This window comes from Helianthus annuus, chromosome 8, assembly GCF_002127325.2.
Source record: "Helianthus annuus cultivar XRQ/B chromosome 8, HanXRQr2.0-SUNRISE, whole genome shotgun sequence".
Classification (NCBI taxonomy): Eukaryota; Viridiplantae; Streptophyta; class Magnoliopsida; order Asterales; family Asteraceae; genus Helianthus; species Helianthus annuus.
The window spans coordinates 93544159-93552943 of record NC_035440.2 but is presented as its reverse complement, the minus strand read 5'-3'; the positions used below and the strand labels follow the sequence as shown (position 1 = coordinate 93552943).

At 41.1% G+C, this 8785-nt stretch overlaps 1 long non-coding RNA gene across 1 annotated transcript; it reads right to left on the bottom strand.

Annotated features, from left to right (window-relative positions):
- Nucleotides 1-3571: 3571 nt before the first annotated feature.
- On the bottom strand, nucleotides 3572-8041 carry LOC110873465. Its single transcript, XR_002555150.2, has 5 exons — nucleotides 7811-8041; nucleotides 7654-7741; nucleotides 4910-5048; nucleotides 3919-4578; nucleotides 3572-3792 (listed from the first exon to the last, which is right to left on the bottom strand). It is a non-coding gene; the product is annotated as an uncharacterized LOC110873465 (long non-coding RNA).
- Between the last annotated feature and the right edge of the window lie 744 nt (nucleotides 8042-8785).

The window sequence follows — 8785 nt, the reverse complement described above, 5'->3', positions numbered from 1 at the left end:
GGTTGGGAATGGGATTGAAGGAATAGAATTGTACTTACACAGTTACTAGACTATCTACCATCGTCCTCGGCTGCGCAGGATACATACGTAAAACGTACGTATACTTGTACTCACCACTGTCCTTAGGTTGCGAAGGACACTTACGTAAAACCTACGTAAATTTATACTCACTACTGCCTCGGGTTGTGACAGGAACTTACGTAAAACCTACGTAAACCCCCACGTACCACTGTCCTCGGTTTGTGAAGGACACATACGTAAAACCTATGTAAACCTTGTACGTATTACTGTTCTCGAGTTAAGAAGAACACTTATGGTTACAAATAGTCTAGTGTATATGCAACTATGGGAAGCCCCCACTCATAGAACATACTATCGGCCTAGTAGAGCCACACGTTACGAAACATACTTACTATTACGAACTTACTTACTGTGAACTCGCTCAACTAGTTGTTGACTCTCTGTTACATGCCTTGCAGGTCGTTAGGTTTACATGGAGCTTGCACTGGGAGGCGCGGTCGTTGTGGACAAGGATCGTGAATGCTTTAATTAAACACTATGACATTACATACTTTACTTATGATTGGGCTTTTACTCATTTGCTTCCGCTAAACGTTGAATTTATACTTATGTTTTGAACACCTTTCATATGGATTGGTTTGGTTAAATGACATTTACTTTTACTATATACGTTGTTCTATATGATTGGTGGCTTGATCCTGGTAAGTCACGCTTCCAAGCGGTGATACTCCGCGTGAGGATTTTGGGGGTGTGACACCTTGATACCTGGAGCTGAGTGTCATGGTCGTATTCTTTTTGCAGAACTGTTCGGTTATAGTCTGGTTTTATAAAAACATTTTAAAACCAAGTTCATTATAACCAGTGGCTCTGATACCAAACTGTCAAACCCCCAAAATGCCCCTCGCGGAAACACCGCAGGGCGAGTGACGTACCACGATCTTAGCCACCAATCACATTGAACTCACGAATATATTTAAATAAAGCTTTCATTCATTAACATACAATGTTACAAAACGTTACATATAATTCATTGTACAAAACGGAAGCAAAACTCATTTGTTAAGTGTTTCATAAACCACGCGTATGTAAACCATTAGACTTGTGTTACGATTCCATGTATCTCCACCCATGACCACACCAGCCTTCCAGACAGCAACTTCCAAATGATATAAACCTATAGACCTGCAAGCATGCAGACAAGTGTGTCAGACGACGCTGGTGAGTTCAAAGTTTTGTTATCGTGTTTAGTTTCTAGTTTCCAGTTTAAAACATTTCAATGATTTGATGTTGTTATTAACTCGATTACCGCAGATGGCTCTAGATTTATTTTCCCAAACCCCAATGCTCTATCACACATTGGTCAAGTGGTTAAGGTAATTAGTTCACGACCGTCCTCCCCGGTACGGTGTGAGGGTGCCAAACCTAATAGCGCTATCAACTAATAACCCCGTTGTCTCCCCGAAAACTAATCGGTATATGTAAGGGGACTTAAAGATAGAAATGAGTGTAATAACCAACATCCCAATAACCCGACGTTCCTCCCCGGAACGATTACCAGATGTCCCTCCCCGAGACGCATGCTTGGGAAAAGAGCAGTGAACTCACCTTGGTTTGCTCGATTTGATTAGTTACTTGTTCACACTTAAACAGTCAAAGCCTTTGATGTTCATGTACACATAATTAGTTTACATTCACGTTGTTCACATATATCACATATCCAAGACACACGTTACACGAGTCGCATACAAGTAAAGCATACGTGCTTATACTAGTCGTAACTGTTAATTATGCAATTCATCGATCTATATCGATTTTCGTAAAGTCACATAACAAGTGTTTTGTTCCCAAACAAGTCTATCTCCCATGTTCATGACATATATCAACATTCATAGATGTATTGTTTATTCATACGGGTTAAGTCAAGTTCCTCTTCTGATTAACATTATTGCCAGGCAACAGATAGTCTTTTGTAATCCAACTACCCAATTTACAACAGTTTCATTCAATGTCATATACATCACACAGTCTCATTGTATATCATACACATCATACAGTTTCATTTGGTATCATACAAACCATACAGTTCATTGGATATCATACATCATACAGTTCATGGGGTGCTCCTCGGCGAAAGATCCCTCGACGAAAGACTTTGCCATGGCGAAAGAGGTGGCGGCGAAACACCTGAGTGTTTCGTCGACATGAGGATCGCGAAACACATGAATGTTTCGTCATCATGAGGGTGGCGAAACACTTGACTGTTTCGTCATAATGAGGGTGGCGAAACACTTGACTGTTTCATCAAAATGAGGGTGGCGAAACACCTGAGTATTTCGTCATCATGTAGTTTCGTCAAAATACAAGTTCATCTTGCACACAGAAACCCTAATCCATTTACAAGATCCATCATTATCATATACATAAAGGCAATTAATCATACTTCTCAAAATCGCACAATTACATGACTGCACATAAGACTCGATTATCAGTCCAACATATCCATAATCATCCTATCCCATCGATCCTTAACCCTTAAAATCCCCAGTTCACTGGCCCACAATACATAGCGAATCAACAGTTTTCTATCATAATTAATCTATCACCACACCAATTCTTATTCATATTAGTTGAACATACACACAGTTGAATATGATCAATTCAGTTTTGATCACAGAAATCATGAATCCACAGTTACTCATAACAAGAATCATACATCCTAACAAGGGAAACATACTAACCAAGTTGCAGGATGAAGACGAGAATGCTTGAGAACGAGCGAGAGACCTTCGAGGAGGTAGGAGTTGCCGCCGATTGCTTGGGGAAAGAACAGCTAGGGTTTGCATGCTTTGTGCGCTTATGAAATTTTGAGAGCCACACCACCAACCGGGTGGGTGTATATCCTCGACAAGAACCCGGGCTGGGTCTTGGGAGTTCGGATGAACTAGGCCGAGAACAAATAGAGTAGGAAGAGGAGTTCGGCCCACAACGTAATGTGCTAGTCTACGCTAGCGTGCGATTCCATTTTCTATAATAACTAACTCCTATAATAACCACACAAGTACATAGGGTGCACATACTCACAATGTATACTGATCAGTACATTTTATGTACACTCTAGGTTATATTAATTATAATAAAAATGTATCGATATTATTACAAAAGATACCACTTTGATCGGTTTTTATGTTTTGTAGGTTGAATAATAAAACGAGCTAAAATGATATATTAATTTAATTATAAAACAAATGAATAATTATTTAGAAAAGAAAAGAAACAAAATAATGCTTTTACGTTCATTAATAGAATTTAATTGGTTTTGTTATATATTTAAGTGAACTAGTGCTATCAAAACGGGCGCGTTGCGCCAGGTTACTCCGGGTTTTTCTTTTGCAATTACTATTAAAAACGTCTTGCTCAAGTCGAGTAAACAAACTATCATGTGCGTTTTGTTAAACGCTTTGGCTTTGATTGGACAACTGGGTTGTCATAACTGTTAGGTTTCGCCACGCCAAAACAATGGCTTGTGCCAAATTCAATGTAGCCGTAATGGGAGTTCGATAACCACATCTTCTAATACTAAAGCTGTAACTCTACATAAAAAATGTATGCTAGGAAATCGAATATATGACAATATTATAATGTATCTAAACTCGAGTAAGTTAAACGAAAAACATACAAACGCACACCTTGTTTTTGCGCTTATAATCAAGAAATTCATATACAGCCATCTCTTTCTCTGCGTCAGTAGTAGTCAGTAGTCTGCTCCATAACCTGAAATCACCAATTTTGTGGGCATTTTTTCAATACCTTTTTAGGTTTAACAGTAAATTCCCAATTGTTCTCGTATTTTATATTCCAAATTACCAAAAAAATTGATAAAAGAGAGATACAACTGACCTTGGTGGTTGTTTTCTTCATTATCGACTTATAACTTTCTTTATCAACTTTTCTCGCTTTAATTTTGGCTACACCTCGAGGCTGGTTACCGATCAACTCCCGGTTCACCGTAACTTGCGTAGCTGAGCTCTCGTTTGCCAGCCTGTCATGCCTGCGATTTGACGGCATTAGATTCATATTTGAATACTCTTCGTCCATCGCATGCATACTCCTATGATAGAATTCAGAATAAGCCGTTGCAGCTTGAGACTGCCATCGTTCAATAACACTATGGTCTTTTATCCCTTCACTACCGGCACTATCAACCCATGCTTTTGTAAATAGGCTATTGTCAACACCCGTACTTTCACCCGAATGCTCTTTGTAACTCACTGGGCCTGCGTTTTCATTCGAGTTGCTTCGTTGTCAATGGTTATCAACGGATATTTTGGAACTCTCGATGTTGACTCCGGCAGCGGAAAAGTCTACTGACCAGTCTCTTACTCTGTAGTTTCTAGACTCTATTTCAGATAAGAAATCTTGCCGCCTGTAACGCCACCAGCCCACTTCTTCCGGAACTCGGATTCGTGCATATTGCTGCCGTCTGGCAAATTTGTGAAAAGACGGTATCTTTGGAAGCTGCAACGGTGTGCTTCATTTGGCACCAGATGATGCGTACGCCTGTATATTTATAAACAAATTGCCAACCTAAAATGAACCGAACAAACACAAACAAAGGCATGTTTGTGTTCGTTCATTTAACTTAACGAACACAAACACCAACATATAATCGTACACATTTTTTTGTTCATGTTCATTTATTAAGAAGATATGCGTTTATGTTCGTTCTGAGTCCAAATAGTAGTAGATTAAGCTTATTGCATCCTAATAACTAAAACCCAAGTCGTGTTCATAGATGTGTTCATGCTTTTAAGCTTAAAATGTGTAGTAATGCAATGATAATGGTGTTATTTTTTGTATAGGGGTAAACATGTGAGGTGTATCAGTCTACCTGTCAGTTGACCAGTGTGTAGCATGTTTTGACGTCCCTAAAGGCGGGAATCCAACTGCGTAGAACTTGTACTTCTATTGGTGGTATAGCCCCTTCCAGCCTAAGAGTTTATATTTCTTTGTCATCCATCCTATGACACCTGTTTGCAACAGACATTCGACACTATTAACCGTGCGCAGCAGAGGAAAACCTTATATGTGAAAGCATTAACATCATTTTATTAGCGGAATAATATTCAAATCAAAGATTGTGATTATCTCCTAAGTTTAGCTAGTATTGTTTACCATGTATAGAGATAGAATTTACCATGTATAGGGATAGGCTCCTTTGTAATTTTGCCTATATATAGAGGGCCTTTTGTGATCAATGTTAATCAACGAATTCTATTCACAATTAATCGCTTTCATGGTATCAGAGCATAGGCTCTGTATACCCTAATTTTTCTGCCGCCCCAATTTTTTTTTCGATCCCCTTCCTGAGTTTTTTCGGCCCTGTGGCCTGTTATCTCTGTCCCTATTTCGATGGGTGACAAAGAAGACACCTTGATACCAAACCAAAAACCTACAAACCTTCACCCCGCATACTCTGTTTCAAACATCACCTCCAAAATACGACAGCTTGATGGCGTCAAGGTTACCTACTCTGCCTGGACCAAACTTTTCAAACTCCATGCTATGGCGTACAAAGTTTTAAACCACATAGACGGTACCCCAGGCCCAGACAAAGATTCTGAAGACTATCCGGAGTGGAAAGAACTTGACGCGCTGGTTCTTCAGTGGATACTAAACACGATCTCTGACTCATTGGTTGGTCGTGTCATTCACTCGGCAACCACGGCTTCTGAAGCCTGGGTACAGATCGAAAAGATCTTTCTCAGCAACAAACATGCTCGTGCTGCAGCGTTGGAAACTACTTTTGTTAACCTAACCCTTGCTGCTTGCTCGTCTTTAGATGATTATTGTACCCGGTTGCAAGAACTTGCCGGTCAATTGGCTGATGTAGATCACCCTATCACGGAATCTCGGTTGGTTCTACAACTCGTTCGCGGGTTACCTGCTGAATATGATACCATTGCTGCCTTAATCAATCAGAACAAAGCCGATTGGGATACCGCCAGAACTATGCTGAATGACGAGAAGATCCGGGTTGAAGCTCGTCAACAACACCAGTCCTCTGCTCTTCCCGCTGCCACCGCTCCTCGGGCCTCCTCACAGCCGCCCTCTACTCCGGCCTACTACTCCAACAGGGGTAGGGGTCGTGGTCGTGGTCGGTCTTCCCGGGGTGGTCGTGGCCGCGGCGGTGGTTATCGCCCAAACTACCAAAACTACCAGAACCACAACCACCAGAACAACCTCTCCAATCACACCCCAAACACCTACCAGAACTGGGCTTGGTGGATGACACCACCCTGTCCTTACCCTACCCAGCCCAACTGGCGGCCCACTAACCTCCCTCAAAACCCCACAGCCAACCAACCACCCTCGGCCCACTATGCAGCCCAATTCCCCCCACCCGGTTTTGAGCATTTTATTCCTGCACCAGATCAGACTCACGGGCCAGCAGCCCCGCCACCCGAACAGCAGCAGCAGATTCCTCAGACCCCGGGCACGGCTACTTTTGCCCAAGGTCATTATGTCTCGGCCGGTCACACTCAAGAATTTGATGCTTTGCAGCCATCTGATTTGGGAGCAGCCTTCACTACCATGGTCCTAAACGAACCGGAGCCAACTTGGACTATGGACACTGGCGCAACCGAACAATCATCTATCAAAAAGATATATGTAAGTGTTCAAGAGGGATTAAAACTTGTCGGCCGTTAATCTCATTTAGCAAGTCAGCGTATACAATATTATGTGTTGTATTATTGCAAGCAACATTGTTTTCTTTTGTTAATATTCTGAGCGAATTCGGGAGCATGGCTCTAGAGACCATGGCCAAAGATGGGTTTGTGTAAGTAAATTACTATTTCTTTAAAGATTGGCCTTGACTTTTCTTACTATCATTATAAACAAAAACACAAAAAGAACTGGCTCCTCTCCTTGCACACCATTCGAGAGAGGAGGAACCTGCCACATAGGCGTGTGATGGGTGGTTTTACTGTTCATTTCCGTTCGCTATTTAACGTACACGGTTCCTGCAATAGCATATAAATTCTGCAAAGAAAAGGGAGATAATAAATTCAGCAAACCTACATTGATAATTTGTCATTTTGGGTCTCAACTACACAAAAACATCAATAAGCAAGCATCAAAACTTCAGCATATCATATACGAAAGCCTAGAGAATATACAATTACAACAGCAATCTTAATGGGAAAATCTAAATTAGGTTTTTGTAGAAAAATCTAAATGAAGATCTTAACTTGGATAGCCTTCCGTGGCTTTAAAAGAACACCAAATGTCTTGATGTCTACTGAAAATTGACTGTTTATTGGACAACGAAAATGAGTTTTGGGTGGAAGTTTAAGCTCTGAAATACTGAATCAAAGAATCTAAGTTAGATTATAATATGCATATTCGCTTAAACTCTTAAACATAGTAGTTGCAGATAACAATTACTCAGCCGAATTTTAGGGATTCCCTAAAATTGAAACATGCAAGTTTCTTCAACATATTGTATTTTCGGTCTCCTCTAAAATTGAAGAGCTCATAAAACCATATCATCAACAGCCAGTTGCAGAACCGGAAAACCATCATCAGATGATGGAAACTAAAATGGAGTAACGCTAATTCACAGAACCTAACCTCGGGGTTTGTTGGTCTACTCGAAAAAGAAACATGCATCTTCAAGTTCGTTCCCTGAAATCCTCGCTGGAACCTCACCGGAGGTTACCTACTCATCAGATCAACATGAGTCGTCGGATCAAACCAAATAGCGAACATGCAAGAGAAAAGGGCTTACCGGAAAGATGCCGGAACTTGATCGGAACCCTAGCCGTTTAACCGTCATCACTGTCAGAGCCATGACAACCTCCGAGCTAACATCCCCCGTCGGCCTCTACTCCTGTACTGTCACAAACGCTGGTCGATCTCTCTCTCCGGCGCCGCGATCTCTCTCTCTGGCGCCGTGATCCCTCTCTCCGATGCGGCGCTCCCTCTCTCTCTTTGTAATTGTTCTCTCATGTATTCCCAATGTTGTCTTCTTAAGGTAATCAGCAACTAAAAATTACCAACATGCCCTTCCTAAACTGTTCATTAGCTTTCTCTATTAATATATAGTAATAATATAGTAATAATAATAATAATAATTTATGTGGCTAAGGCCATGCGTAGTCGTAAAGCCCCTGTGCGGGCGTTATGCGACACGTGGCGCGCCACGTGTGCGGGTGGGCGTTATGGGGCGTTATGCATTTAAGCCCGTAGTCATAAAGCCCCTACCCATTATTACCTAATTATTAATTTTCAATTTTATTATTAATTATAAAAACTCTATTCTATTTTTTGATTGGCCAAATGAAGTAACCAAACAAATATAACGTCGCGATATGTATCGCCCCGTCCACCAAAAAAAACCCCATAACGCCGCCCGTCGCGGTGTTCAGGGCGTTATGGGGCGTTATGAGAGAAAAAGGGCGCCACATGGAGCCCCACTACGTATGCTCTAAGGATTAGTTGACATGTGAATTAAATTGCCATTTATTTTCTTTCAGGAATGGTCAACGAAGATTATTATAGAAGTTTGTAAATTGCAATTTCATGTTCTAATTGATGAGTCATATCTCAGTTGGCCTACACCATGGGAGGCTTTGATGGTGTGCGGAGAGGACCTCTGCACAAGGCCCGCGATTTTGAGGGGCATGCGATTTAAAAAAAAAAATCTGAGGCGTAATGTTATTTTTTTTTATATAATAAACACATATCATTTCCAATATAGGCT